This window comes from Platalea leucorodia, assembly GCF_965183815.1.
Source record: "Platalea leucorodia genome assembly, chromosome: 2".
NCBI lineage: Eukaryota > Metazoa > Chordata > Aves > Pelecaniformes > Threskiornithidae > Platalea > Platalea leucorodia.
The window spans coordinates 87,293,232-87,308,037 of record NC_138824.1 but is presented as its reverse complement, the minus strand read 5'-3'; the positions used below and the strand labels follow the sequence as shown (position 1 = coordinate 87,308,037).

The 14,806-nt window shown below is 43.5% G+C and overlaps 1 long non-coding RNA gene across 3 annotated transcripts; it reads left to right on the top strand.

Moving 5' to 3' along the window:
- The first annotated feature begins 30 nt into the window (after window positions 1–30).
- On the top strand, window positions 31–11,965 carry LOC309599676. Of its 3 annotated transcripts, none has more exons than XR_014230306.1 (4): window positions 31–150; window positions 911–1,003; window positions 1,725–3,600; window positions 7,026–11,965. It is a non-coding gene; the product is annotated as an uncharacterized lncRNA (long non-coding RNA). The 3 variants fall into 3 exon arrangements; XR_014230307.1 differs by lacking the exon at window positions 31–150 and having other exon boundaries at window positions 528–1,003; window positions 1,725–2,751; window positions 3,438–3,600; XR_014230308.1 differs by lacking the exon at window positions 31–150 and having other exon boundaries at window positions 528–1,003.
- The last annotated feature ends 2,841 nt before the right edge of the window (window positions 11,966–14,806 follow it).

The window sequence follows — 14,806 nt, the reverse complement described above, 5'->3', positions numbered from 1 at the left end:
GCACGTCACGTCACTGCCCGAGAGAGACCCAGGAAAAGGCGGAAGGGAGCGCGCCGCCGCCGCTGCCCGCCGCCTCGGGCCAGCCGCCCGCCGGGGCCGGGGCCGCCGGGCGGGCCGGGGGCCGCTGCCGGGCGAGGCGAGCCGGCGCGGGTAGGGGTGGTGGCGGCGGGGGGGGGGGGGTGGAGGCGCGGCGGCGCTCGGCTCCCTGCGGCTCCTCCTGCAGCCGCCTCCGCCGCGGCTCGGCCGCGAAGCGCCGCTCGGGGTTCGGCGTGCGCCCCCGAAGCGGAGCGGCTGCCCCGGGGACCCCCCTCCCTTCCCGGCCCCTCCATGCTGGCGCCGCCCGGGCGAGCCTCCCCCGCCCTCCGCCTCCCGCGGCCGCCATCCCGCGGCGCCGGCCGCCAGGCCTGCGGCCCGGCTCGGCCCCGCCGCGGGGGTGCGGGGCGGCGGGGCTCCGCGCTCCCGCCGCCGTGTTTAACTCGCGTCTGCGCGCCGGGGGGCGGGGGGGTGTGGGGTTTTGGGGCGCGGAAGGTCCGCGCTGGGGCGGACGCGGGCCTCGGGCCGGGGCTTGCGTCGCCTCCAGCCGCCCCGGCGCGGGGCGCGGCTGCCCCTGGGAATTACCGCCCATAACAACAACCACCACCACCGGCCGCGGCGGCGCGGCCCGGTGCCTGGGTTTCCCCGCGGAAGGCGGCCCCTCCACGCGTGGCGGAGGGCGCTCCCCGCGGCCGCGGGCACTTGTGTAAGGGGGGGCTGCGCCCCCCCCCTCCCCCCCCCGCTCGGGCCCGGGGGATCGTCTTTCGTGGGCGGTAGAAAATTTGAAATTATGTGCCGTCGAAACCAAAGTCTTGGCTAGCAGTGTTGTCTCATCCTTGTCCCGAAAGTTAATCAAAATTTAATTTTTTTTTTTAAGAAAAGAATTGCTGTTGATCCACGAAAGATGCATCCTAAAGTTTTCGAGGCATCAGAAATTACATGTCATGAGTAACCTCATGGAGATGCAGAGGTACATTCAATTTGGTTGGAGTTCTTGCGGGGTCAGGGCTCAAGGAGGCTACTTCATATGCTGTTTTTACTGTTTACGTAAACTGGAAGGAAATTGGCAGTTGCACTTATCAAATGATGCAAATGTGACTTATCTGGCCATGAACAGCATACGTGCACTGTTCATGTTGTGAAGGAGCTTTTGGGTTCAGCTTTGACTCAGCTTTAATATTATGCACTAGTCTTTTCTATCTTAACACACAGGCTTAAAAAATAACTTGGGCAATGCTCATAGTTTATTTCAGTATAGTGTATGGTAAACATGTGCCCTGCACCGTACAAATTTTAACCATGATACCGAGAAAAGAAGAGATACCATAATACTCCAAAATTTAATTCCTTTTATTTAATTCCATGAAGTTTGTGGTTAAACTTCTATAGAATCAGCCCAGGCCTGTATTGCAGGAGAGGGTCCTAAAATATTTACCTTAAAAAGAATTGCTGAGCTTGACAATACATGTGATATTAATGTAAAATAGTCTTAAGTAAATATTCTTGTCAGGACGGAAGAGGCCAAAGGAACAAGAGCAGAGAAAGATGATGGTAGATTCATAATCAACAGCAAGGTAGATCTAATATAGAGTGAAAAACGGTCAAACTATTTATTGGTTTTATTTATGCATTGATAAGATTCTTGGTTGGAACATGTCTCTAATATTTTGTATTATACAATGCTTTCATAGGAGCTAGGCCATTAAAATGGTTAAGGGACTGGAGCATCTGACCTACGAGGAGAGGCTGAGAGAGCTGGGACAGCTCAGCCTGGCGACGAGAAGGCTCAGGGGGATGTTATCCATGTGTGTAGATACCTGATGATGGAAGTAAAGATGGCAGAGACAGATTCTTCTCAGTGGTGTTGAGTGAAAGGACAAGAGGTGATGGCACAAACACGGGCAGTTCAATTGAAATGTAAGAAAAAAAAAATTACTGTGAATTTGCTCAAACAGTGGAACAGGTTTCCCAGAGAGATTGTGAAGTCTCCATCTTTGGAGATACTCAAAACCCAAGTGGACACAGCCTTGAGCACCCTGCTGTAGCTGACCCTGCTCTGAGCAGGAGGATTGGACTAGATGATCTGCAGAGCTGCCTTCCAACTTGAATGATTCCATGATTTTTAAGCCAGTTTTTCCAACAAACGTAAAGTGCGTAGAAGATTACAATGAGCAGCAGGATATCCTATCAGGTCTTTGGTTCCAAGGACATTTTAATCAATCTGTCATTCACATAGGGAATGGAAGTCCAGAATACAGGGCACATTACCCTCAAACATTCAGCATATCCAAATGGTAAGTCATTGTAGGGGAAGACCTCAGAAAAGCTGTGATGCCATTGAAAGGCAAATGGCTAGATATTTTGTGAAGACCTAAATCTTAGCTTCTTGTCTGGTTGGCCATTCACCCTGTCTGTGTATAATGCTTTCACCTTTATCCTCTTGTTCTTTACTACTCGGGAGTCAGATACCAGCAGCTTTTGAGTCATTAAGAGAGGCATTTTGTCCTGATGCAGCCATCACCTAAATATTGTCCCCAGCCACCATGGTTTCTAGTAGGCCACAAACACCCTGGTATGATCAGGAACAGGGTAACTCCCATCAGTGGAGCTGCCAGAAAGGAAGCCATGTTTACAACTGATACTCACAGCCCTTTCTGCTCTCACAGCTAATGGAGGAGTCCAAGGGCAGAATGCACTTGAAAACTGCAGATACAATAGGTATGCTTGCACCACTTTGTAACAACATAGGTTAACTTATTTGCAAAAATGTTCTTGTAACTTGCACTTTTTGGAGTGGAATAGACAAATGGTAAAAATACATTGTAAGCAATAGGATTTCTGACCTTAATTAGTGATTAGGTTGGGTCAGATTTGATACACCAGAGACAGAATATAGCTTATATATAAAAGTTTATAGCTCAATTGTTCACAGTCCTGTGAACAGAGCCCTTACCTTCTGACTCTAATTTTACCTGTGAGCCAGTGTTTGTATTTTTCCCTAGAGCTTGTTTTAGTGTCACTCAGCCGTAGGTACCATGCTGTATCTGACTTTGCCCTCACAAAAGCAAATGAAGCTGGTGGCTTTTGCTGAATGTCCTATTAAAATTATATTCGTACTTAGCAGTCATGGAGTTAGTTCTGAAGACATGTGCTGGTAATTTCTTACTTGGACACTTAATTACTACATTGGCTACTATGATGTTACGATCAGGTTCCATCTAGGTAATCTTAAAAAGAGTGAGTGTGTCCTTCAAGTCATGAAGAATTGGTACGGCTGTAAGTCGGTATGGCTGATAATATTTGCATCCATCTCGCTGCTAATTTACATGTGAATAAATTGTAAAAATTAGTAAAGAGCCACTTTAAGTCACAGTTCCTTCCTGTTTATCTTGTGTCTTATTTAGATCCCTTTCCAGGTATCGGCAACATGCTTAGCAAACAGCAGCGTGCGGAGGAACACCGCCAGATGTCTCGGGCCCTCGCTCCTCTATTGCTAACAGCCCTGGGTTATAAGACGCTAAGTTGAGGCTTTGTCAGCTTTGTGTTGACTGGTTTGAAGGCCTTTAGGTAAAGATGTGTTTGCTTCTTGATCTGCAATGAAATTGAGTTATGCTGTCATCCAGTTACATTATCATATTTCCTTTAACAGTAGCAATTTTTCAACCTTGACAAACCCATCAACTGGTGATGAGTGGTCATTTTGAGTTGAGTCAAGGTTACGTCACTGTACAGTAAACATACGGAGCTTGCTGAAGTGATCTGTTCATGTTTTTCCTATGCAGCCACAGTGATGGAACGAAATTAGAGGCTGGGTAGGAAAGAAAGTGGGGAGGTAGTTCTAATTTCTCCCAGAATTGTCTACTGTTAATATATTTTCATGGAAATTCTATGAATAATTTTTCTGTCTTCCAGCCTCTATTTGAAACTTGTCTATAAAAAGGAAATACTGTCGTCTTATCCAAGGATCTAAAGTCTTCCACGACTTTTTCTATTTTAGTTGTTAGTAATATTGCGCATGCACCAATATTTACCTGGAATCATTTGATTAAAAAGGAATTACTAAGGAGGATTAACAAGATTGCTCCTAACAGTGGTAAAAAGGTTTACTTCGTAACTGTAGAAGCTGCTAACTTACTGCAAGGAAGAGTTGGAAAAGGCATATTTTCATTTTAGCTGGCTGTGGTCCACCTTTGAAACTAGCTACACAAGCAACAGTTTGGTTTAGTTAAGTACAAAAACTTGCACATGTGATTCTGAGGCAGTGCTTGTAATACTACTATCCACTAAACCATTTGTGATATCCAGAAAAAATTGTTTACCTTTATTAGTAACATCTCAGCTATTCATCCAGGCAACTCATGATACGTATCAAAGACTATATGCATTTTAAAAAAATGTGGATTTCAAAAGAACCCAAATACCCGAGTATTTAGTATTCTTGTTTTCATACTGCTTGTATTACCACTAAAACTGCCCCTGACAAGGATTGTAGAGGATGAAGAGCTTTGTAGTATGCTAGCAACAACAGGCTTTAGCAAATGTATATTTCCGTCAGTAGAGGAAAAAGGCATGGTGGAATAAGTGTTTCTGTTTTCGGTGTGACAAAACCAGCAAAATGTGTTTGTAGTTCGTGAAGATTAAGTAAAGCAGTTTTCAGTCTAGAAACAACTCTGCAAGGTTTAAATTCTGAACTTTTGCTGGGATAGGTTTGCCAGCAAGGTCAGTTCCTTTATCAGAATGACTTTACTCGGGAAGAAAGGAGTGTGGCATAAAGCATGTCAGCCAAAGTGGTGTTCTGTGGTATAAGCTACAGCTGTACTAGGAGCGTCATTCATGCGTCGTGTATTTTGGGACAGTTACACTGAAAAGGAATCCTTGTAAAAATATGTCCCAAAGTGAAGGAAGTATGAAGGATAAGCAGTCATTCTGTTGGTACTATTTAATCTGCAGGTCCAGATAACCCTGGAGTCTTAAAAGCAAACGTAACAAAGGAAAGGCTGTCAGACCAAAAGTCTGCTAGGGCTCATAAGCTGTTTCTGGACAATAATCAGTAGAAAATGCCTGGTGAGAAGTACAAGTGTAGGGAAAACAGAGTGGTACATGCCTCAAAATACACTCCTGCCTGCCTTTGTCGGCAGAGGAGGTGGCTGCTCCATTTACAGTAATAAACGTGAATCTCAAAAGGCTTGCGCTGTTTCAGAAAGAGTGATATCAGGGCCAGTTCCCGTTTGTCTGAGCAGGATGAGTCAGGTACTAATAAGCCAGCCCATCATGTCAAAGTCAGTCCTCAGCAAAATAATGGAAAATATGGGATTACTATCATCATGAATAAAAGTGCAGGAATGTAACTAATACCAGTAAGCATGGCTTAAGGAAAAAAGATGTTGGCAGCACACTGAGCGTCATTACTTGAGTAGGTGAGAAACTTCAGCACAAAATTAATTGTGTAAATGGAGTAGAGTTTGGTAATGATGTGCTTCATACTACACACTAGTGAGTCTCATTTAGTTTCAATATAATATGTTAAATGGCTTAAAAGCCGATGGACTGACAGATCCGAAGAAATAAGTAACATTACAACAATAACCACACAGCTGGATTGTTCACGGAAGTGGAGCCTTGGTTACGGTCCAACGCTTCCATCTGTGGTCCAGAAGTCATGACAGTATTGCCACTGATCTTATTTGTGGCTGTGACAGTGATGGCGGAGTGCGTAAGTACGGATGGTGAGGAAAAGACAGTAATGCAGAACAATCACGCAGACTGGATTACTTGTAAATGGAACCGCTTAAATATTTAAGTTATGCCTTAATGTGTCCAAATGCAGAATTATGTATCTAGGATTAATGAATGCAAATCATGTAGAATACCTAGAAGATGTTAGTGAATCCTGGAAAGCAGGGACTTCAGAAAAGATTAGAGAGACCCCATCACAAGACACCTCTAAGAGTCTGGTATACATGTGGGACAAAAAAGGCTAGTGCTGTTCGGGGATGATAAGAGTGGAATAGGTAGTAGAAATAAGGCGCGTTTGTATCATCTGCTGTGTCCCCTTTTTTAAATAGACTGAAAACTGGAGAGGCCACAAAGAATCGTAAAAGAATTCGGAGGCTTAAAAAGTTTCTAGCTGTTTAATAACAATAGGGACAAAAAAATAGAGATACGTGAATTACATAGTGCTCTCCTGGTAATGGGAAGTCACTTTAGTCTAGAGAAAGACATAACTGAAATTGATAGCCAAAGTTTAAACAAGATGGATTCAATTTAAAAACTTGGACTTGACTTTCTAAATGGTAAAAGGTGATCAACCACGAGCAAAACACAAGAGACAGGATGGGTTCTCCTCCCCTTGATGCCTTCAGCTCAAGATTGGGTGGCTTTTTGGCATTTTTCCCCAAGTTAATGTCCTTTGGTTCACAAAGGAGTGAGTGAAATTCAGTGGCGTACACCGTAGAGAGATTGATATTAGGCCATCTGTGACAGTTCTCCCCTGCCCTTTCCAAAGTGGAAGGAAGTACAGGTATCCAGAAGAATATAATTTCTTGAGGTCATATTTTTTAGTATTCTGATGTTTTCTATTTAAGAATAGTTTCAAATCATTCCTTTTGCTCTGTCAAGACATGCCCGGGTCTAGTTGCTCGGTAGTAGACAGTAAAATCTTGTCCCTTTTCGTAGTCTCCATAGGGCTGCTTAAAATTTCTGAAGAATTGTCCAGACATCAATTTGCATTTGTAAGTTAAACTAATGTAATTATCTAATACAAGCCTGTGGAGACACTTCTGTAGAGTCTTTTCTGTAGAGTCTTTTCTGTAGAGTCAATTCTGTAGAGTCCTGTAGTGTCCTTGCTCTGGTGCTTGCACTCAGCCAGCAGTGCCTGTTTCCCCCCTTCTCTCCCATCTCGGCTATTACAGGATCGACATTTCTAAATATTGCCAAGCCTTTTACTGGCAGACTGAGACCCTATTCCTATTCTTCTTTGCTGACTGCTTTAGGAACGGGTCTTTCTGTGGCCACCACAAGATAACGTTGCCACCACCAGCCCTTCCTTATCTCCTGGCAATCACTTGGTCCTTCACCAAAAATATCCCGGGCTAGGCGGTCTGAAGAGTTTCCATGCAGGACCTGGAAACATCCACTGAAGAATGGGCCGCGACCCACAGAAGGAAATGCGTCAGAGATTATTTGATCCCAGCCACTGCCCCCAAAATGGGTCTGAAGATGAGGTTCTTTAACTCCTTTCACTTGGGGCAAAAATCCTGACAAGAAGACAGTTGCTGGAACCTCCCAAAGCAGCGCTGGTTGTTGCTGTCTGCTGTGACAGCAATATGGGTGTGCACGAAATCTCAATGGATGAAGCAGTCCCTTGAAACTGCCTACAGAAAAGTGAGGACAGCTCAAGTCATCTGGAATTGTCGGGATGTTTTATCCGCAGTATGAAACGTTGAATCGCATTATGGCCAAGGAACCAACATCATCAAATTCAGAGAAATCACAGCATAGGACAGATGCAGTCAGACAAAAAGGACACAAGGTAACTCCAAGGTGTGAAGTGATGTTATGAGGAGTGAGGGCTTAGCATCCTGCTGGACAGGAGAATGAGAGGTGTATATGATTAATCTTTCTTGCAGGTAGGGGATCACAAGCCTATAAAACTCTCCAGATCTCACTATGCCTATGTGATCCATAGGCACCGAAGGGCAAGTGCTTTATAACCTTGCATTCCTCTCCCAAGGCACGGTTCAAACAGTTTGGCTTTGGCACTAAATTGGTCGCAGGCTGCTCACAAGCAGAGGCTTCCCTGTTCTCCAGGCAGCTCTGTTAGTTATCTGCCTCACTAAAGAGAAGATAAAATCGGCACATAACTTCAGGAGAGTCACCTGCCGTATCCTCTAGCTTCAGCAACCAGCAGTCCTGGGTTTGCTGCATGACCTGCTCCCACCAGGCAGCATCCTCGCCACGCAGCTGGAGCACCAGCTAAGTGCTGCGGCTCGATGTGCTGCCCGCCGCCCTCCCCTGGAGGCTGTGAAAGGGCTTTGACCCACCCGGCCACACTTCTGCAATCACCTCTGGTCTTCAGGCTGCTCCCTGGAGAGACCTGAAGAGAGAACTGGCTTGGCGTTGGTGGGAAGCTTCCCATAGCTTCTGGGAAACAAGGCTTGGAAGGCACAGCCTGGGCTGGAAAGGTGCCCAGGCTGTCACAGCGCCTGGGTTTCGGGTAGCATCTGGCCTGATGTTCATCAGAACAAACGGCTGGGCCACTGAGATGGGCACGTTGCACCCCATAGCAACACGTGCAGCACGAAGCCACCCACTCGCTTCAACCCATGGAGCTTAGGGACAAAAGTGCCAAAAGCACTCGGGGATACCGAGCCACCCCACAGGATAGCTCCATAATCACGTCTAAGACCAGAAATACGCTCCTGTTTTATTCAGCAGCGTGACTGAATTTGCCTACGTCTACTAGTCTCCAAATCTAGGACAAATTCAGACAACCAAAGTTGTGATGCTCACTGAACTGCCCATGCGTGCTGGCAGCCAAAATGCTTGGGAGCCAAAGGCTTGAGTGTAAAGGAAGATGTGTGAAGCTGTAAGAGAGAAATATTTTCTTTTGATGAGGAAGCGAGTTGAAATGAGTTAAGTAATGAAAAAAAGATTGACCTGAACAATCGTGTATCAGTACACAAAATTCTTTTGAAGAAATTGTCATTAAAAGTGCTTATCAAATAAACCAAAAGTCTTTCAAAGAAGGTTTTCATGGCATCATAAAAATTTTTGCAAGTCCCAATGTAGACATTGCTGGGATCTGTGTAATGCTGAAAAAGAAGGTATCAGAGGAAAATCTATGAAAGAAGCATGGCAACGTGTTCATTTCAAGCAAGTTCATCATGGTAAGGCTGGGATATTGAGCAGCAAAGCAGTGGGAAATACACAGAACAATGAAATGTGATCTGAGAGTATCCTATTTGTCAGTGTTGCTTGTGATCTGAAAAATGGACTTGGGTTTGGACAGAGCTTCTAATGGTTCCTGCTTATAAAAAGAGTAATTAAAAATGTGTTCAAAATTACCAGGCTGCCGACTGACATGTTTTTAATTCAAATATTATTGTGCATCCTAGAGGACTGTATCCAATGTAAAGAACATCCTGATGGAAGCACCGGCTGTGTTTGGACCCAGAAGAGGAATGCAAAAGGCTCATGTTTGGTCTGCCTGTACTGTGCTGTACAAGAATCATAGGATCATAGAATGCTTTGGGTTGGAGGGGACCTGTAAAGGCCATCTAGTCCCACCCCCCTGCAATGGGCAGGGACATCTTCAACTAGATCAGGTTGCTCAGAGCCCCATCCAGCCTGGCCTTGAGTGTTTCCAGGGATGGGGCATCTCCCACCTCTCTGGGCAACCTCTTCCAGTGTTTCACCACCCTCATTGTAAAAAATGTCCTCCTTATATCTAGTCTACATCTACCCTCTTTTAGTTTAAAACCATTACCCCTTGTCCTATCACAACAGGCCCTGCTAAAAAGTCTGTGACCATCTTTCTTATAAGCCCCCATTAAGTATTGAAAGGCCACAGTAAGGTCTCCCCAGAGCCTCTTCTCCAGGCTGAACAACACCAACTTTCTCAACCTTTCCACATAAGAGAGGTGTTCCATCCCTCTGATCATTTTTGTGGCCCTCCTCTGGACCCGCTCCAACAGATCCATGTCCTTCCCATGCTGAGGACCCCAGAGCTGGACACAGTGCTCCAGGTGGGGTCTCACCAGAGCAGAGTAGAGGGGCAGAATCACCTCCCTCGACCTGCTGGTCACACGATGCAGCCCAGGACACAGTTGGTTTTCTGGGCTGCAAGCGCAGATTGTTGGCTCATGCCCAGCGTTTCATCCACCAGTACCCCCAAGTCCTTCTCCACAGGGCTGCTCCCAGTCCCTTCATCCCCCAGCCTGTACTGATACCAGGGGTTTCCCCAAGCCAGGTGCAGGACCCTGCACTTGGGTAGTTGTAGAGAAAGATCAGAAGAGAGTTCAGATATTTGCAGTCTTTCCTATGGTGGTGTTACACAAAGCAATAGGTTTGAATTGACCTAATAGGTTTAAATTGGTGAAGATATTACAAGGCCAATATGAAATCTCTACAGTTATGTGTCTATCTCAGATAACCTCCCTATTTAAAAATATTAGCAATATGTGCAGCATACTGTGACTTATTTTGAAGCTGTCTGACATTGTGTATTATACAGGTTTTTAATTGCTCATAAAACTTTGCCAACTTTCACAAGTCTGAAATTTTCCGTAAGGGGTGTTGGCCTCAAACTGAATTTTTGGGAAGATTCCAGACACAGTTTTTTCAGCTGCCTGAGATAAAAACGCATATTTTTTTCCCTTGTTAAAAAAAAGAAAAAGAAAAAAAGATTTTCTTTTTTAATTGAAAAGTTACAGAAAGAAAAAAATTCTGAAAAAAGATCTTAAATTTAAACAACAGAGTGGTCCTTGTGTTGAGCAGGGGTCCCTGGCATCCTCTGGAGAACTGACAAGTTATTTGGCTGCATTAAAAATCTTTTAAACATCTTTGTTTACAAATATTCAGTAGACCTCATTACTTAGTTGTTAAAGGTAGAGTTTCACAGGCAATTTTATTTCTAGCACTTCCTTATTAAGTGCTGTGCAAGCTTAAAGGAATTTTTAATTGGGTAAGGAGGTTAATTATTTATTCTACAATTCAAATAACATCCTCTTGGTTTAAACTCTCATTGTTTTAGGGGGGAAAGGTTAAAAAAAAAATCCAAGATTTACCCTATAATTCTGGAAGCTCACATTTCATTCGCCTTATTTGTCCATGAATCAAAGATACCGCCTCCAGAGTTGTTGGTGAGTACATGTAATAAAGGTGAAAGGACTAGTAAATATTCAACCCAATACATTGCTGGAAGTCAGCACTGATAGGTCTTGAAAAAGAAAGGCTAGAGAAGATTCAAAGAGTTAAAAGGTATTTCTATTTTTTCTTCTTGGCTAAAAAAGTTGTAAATGGCCCTGAGGGATATCTGCTTCAGTGACTACATAAGCACTGTATTTTGAAATAGGATTGTGCCAGCCCCTCCCTGTTTCTCTAATAAATAGTTTAACAAGACAGCAGGGCATTACAAAACCAACCATTACATTGAGGGACAAACCCTCTTTTCAGTGAGACTTTAATAGGAACAAAATTTGCTGCTAGCGTAGCAGTAAAAACAACACTGATTTTTAGGGTTGTATTTGTCAGTTGAAAGCTGTGTTATTTGCTCTCTTTCCAGCAAAACTCTTCCGTAGGTACATTAACCGTGCTCTGCGTGAGCCACAAGGCTACTCTGAAACCCTCAGGTCAAAGATCCTACGTAAAACTGAAAATTGAGTTCCTCTGGCACAGATACAAGCAATCTCTTTTCTAATCTGTACATAAAAATACATGGTTTTACTCAAAACTGTCATATAAGATTGGACCAAGAGGACCCAAATTAAGAATGGGGCAAAAGTAAGAAACAAAGCACAAATTAAATCTAAACCCCTAACAGTAAAAGGTTCTCTGAAGAAGCCCCTCATCTCTCCCTGTCCTCACCTGACCCGAGATGTGGACTCTGCGGTCTACTTAAATTGAGGGGAGTGTGTGATCGGCTTAATGCATGCAGCAGCTTTTCAGCAGTCTGTAAGCTGCCAGGTTGCACCGGTGACTACCAGGAGTCCACTTTTCTGTGACTCTACGTGTTAAAACAGACACCTTTCCATAAAGCCCAAAATCCTTTTGAAGACAAATGTAAAGTTTTAACTGCAAAAATAAATTCCCAGCACGAGCACACAAACTGGTAGAATAGCAACAGCGTGAAGTAGCAAGTAACGTAAAGGAAGAATTAGGCCTTCAGGAAAATAGAAGTCATTTAAGATCACAGTTTCCAAAACACTTAAAGCACAAGCTTACCTTTAAGTGCGTAATGGCCCCACTAGTATTAACAGGACAATTTGCGTGCCTAAAGTGTACGCGTAGATGGTTTGCAGGGTGCACCGCCGTTCGTTGGCTCAGCGCGTTTAACACACGCGCTATCAGACGACTAGGCAAGAGGCAAGAAGCCAAAACCGTACGGAGAATACACGAATGCTTGCGATTGCTGTGGAAGGACTAATTATGCTCTCATACTGTTTTTTGGTGAAAAGTATAGCTCCATGTTAGGTTTATAAAGGATTAAGTTGTGTACAATTACTGCCAAAGGAATAAAAGGGGACAATTTGAAGAACGAAACATACTTGTTGCTAAACTTCGTTATCAACAGCATTTTGGCTGTAGCCAGGAAAAAGTACAAAAGAAAAAGTATGCTACTTCTGTATGCCCAGCGCGAGTCACTGAGGCAAAAAACCTTGAATGAAAAGTTGCAAAAGCTGAGACTGTTACTTCTGTATGTGTAGTAGTTAGGACTACATTGCAAATGAAATATTTTGAGATTTGTAATAGATTACACAGTCGCATAGATGATTAAGCAAAACCGGGAAGAAAAATGAATCAGAGAACCTTAAGGCGCATTTGCAGAAGAAAATGCTTTTCAGGTCTTCATCGTAAACTAAATCCACTGAAATAACTGAACATAGAGTTGTGTAATGTTTGGCAAGGGAAGAGGCTTTCTAAATAACATAATGAATCCTGTCTACTATGTTAGGTTCCTTTACAAATGTCCACAAAGAGGCAATGAAGGAGAGCTGGTGCCCCGATTCATTTGAATCCTTAGGATCGTGGAACATGAGACTTAGTTCGTGAATCTTAATTTTTTTTTTTTGCAAGCGTACTGAAATATTAGAAAAAGTATACTAGGCTTTAGAAAGCAGCTGCTTGAACTGAAAAGTTGGTTTTTATAAATGCATACCCTGCAATTTCTTAATGAAGCCTTCCTCAACACAAGTAAATATCATATATATTAACATTATTTCAACTAAAATATCTTGACAATTTTCGTCCATGCTTGAGTATGGTGTTCTTCTAGTTCCTTGTATTTTATAAAAGACATTGAAGAATATATATTTATTTAAATGTTTCAGGTAATTCCTTCGACAAGATGCCTGTTCCTTGGCACCAAAATTCTCTTGCCTATTCCTTCTTCCTTGCACACTGCCGATGTGAGGAGACTTGTTTACTTGTTTGGGTTTTAATCCTTTCAAGATAAGGAAGGAGGAGAACTTATTTACGTACTTGTATCACTTACATACAGTTTTTGACTGTAACAGCTGAAATATTATTCAGTGCATACCAAAAACTCTCTAAAAATGTTTATTCTACCTGGGTGTAGTCTGGAAAGATGCAGAACAAGCACTTTTACTATGCCGGTAAGAGGAACTGGAGACGTATAGGAAATTAGATGTGGACGTATAGATGCAGCTTTACAGAAACAGGAGCAGCAACACGAAGCCAGAGCGCATTTGTAATTTTAGCATCATGGTAAGTGAACGTCAGCTATTAAGCCAGCTGTGCCAAAATAATTATGGCAGTGGAAGAACTGATGAAGGACAAGTAGCGTACATAGAGTCTGGGGATTGCAGTAAAAAGGCAGCTGAACGTATCATGCGTGCAGAAGCGCCATCGTATGGTCAGGAGGAGACACGGTCTGGAAACCAGCAGTTTGTGCAATATTATTATTATTATTATTATTATTATTATTATTATTATTATTATTATTATTATTATTATTATTATTATTATTATTAAGGGATGGCAGCTGTTTGAAACTTTGTAAATGTTTAGCCCTGGCCTTGCAGCAAGAAGCAACCCAGAAGGGCAGGGGCGTGCGTAGGCGGGCATTACGCTGGCGGCAGCACTGATGGGGAACCAGCACGCCATCGGGACAGGGCCAGGAGTTTAAATCGTTCATGTAGGCAATCCTGAGGCCATCGCCAAGATGACTCAGCATGGAAAAACAGTAGAAACTCCTTTTCCAGTAGGGAGCTAGAAGGAACTTTTGAAAGGAGTACCGAGCTAATGCAACAAAAACATTTGAAAATGCTTTTGGATTTTGTACATACTAGAACAAAATCAGCAAAGATATTAACTGAAAATTCATGCTTCATCCCTTCAGAACAAAATCTGAGGTTTGGCTGGAAATGATGTTTCCTAAATACATACTGAAGTCTCAGAAATAATTACTGACACAGCGCCTGAACTTTCTACTACTGCACAACATATCTACTTATTTGTATTAAAGAAGCATGATGTATTACATCGTGCTGCCTTCTTAAATAATCTTGAAGTAACGCAGCCTGGCACAGCGATGTCTTCAGTCAGCATTGTATCCTTTAACAACGCTCTAGTTCAAGTTGAGCCAATACAAAATACTCTACAATAGATCAAACCTCCTTCCCTCTTACGCTGTTCAAAACCACTCGGTGCCTCAACAGGAAAACGGGGTGAGCCAGGAGCTGATGTAACGACAGTTAAACTAGCAGGCCCGCTAAGCGCCCTCATTTCCCCCCCCCACCGCATTTTATTTTGGCTAGTTTAAGAGAGCTCCCCGTACGACGCTGGGAGAGCACTCTTCCTTGAACAATGAACTACGCAACCATCCTCTCGCCCTAATGGCAACCTGCTCCACCATTAGGTATATTCGGCTCCTACAACAACAAACTTTATACATCAGTATATAACCACAGGGCTCTGGTGGTTACATAGGGCTTAAACTTCTACTTTTAGGCATTGGTCTTGCATGTTACAGCCAAGGCGGCTAAAGCAGCAATGTCTTTTTGCCTTTATAGGTATGATTATAAATCAACTT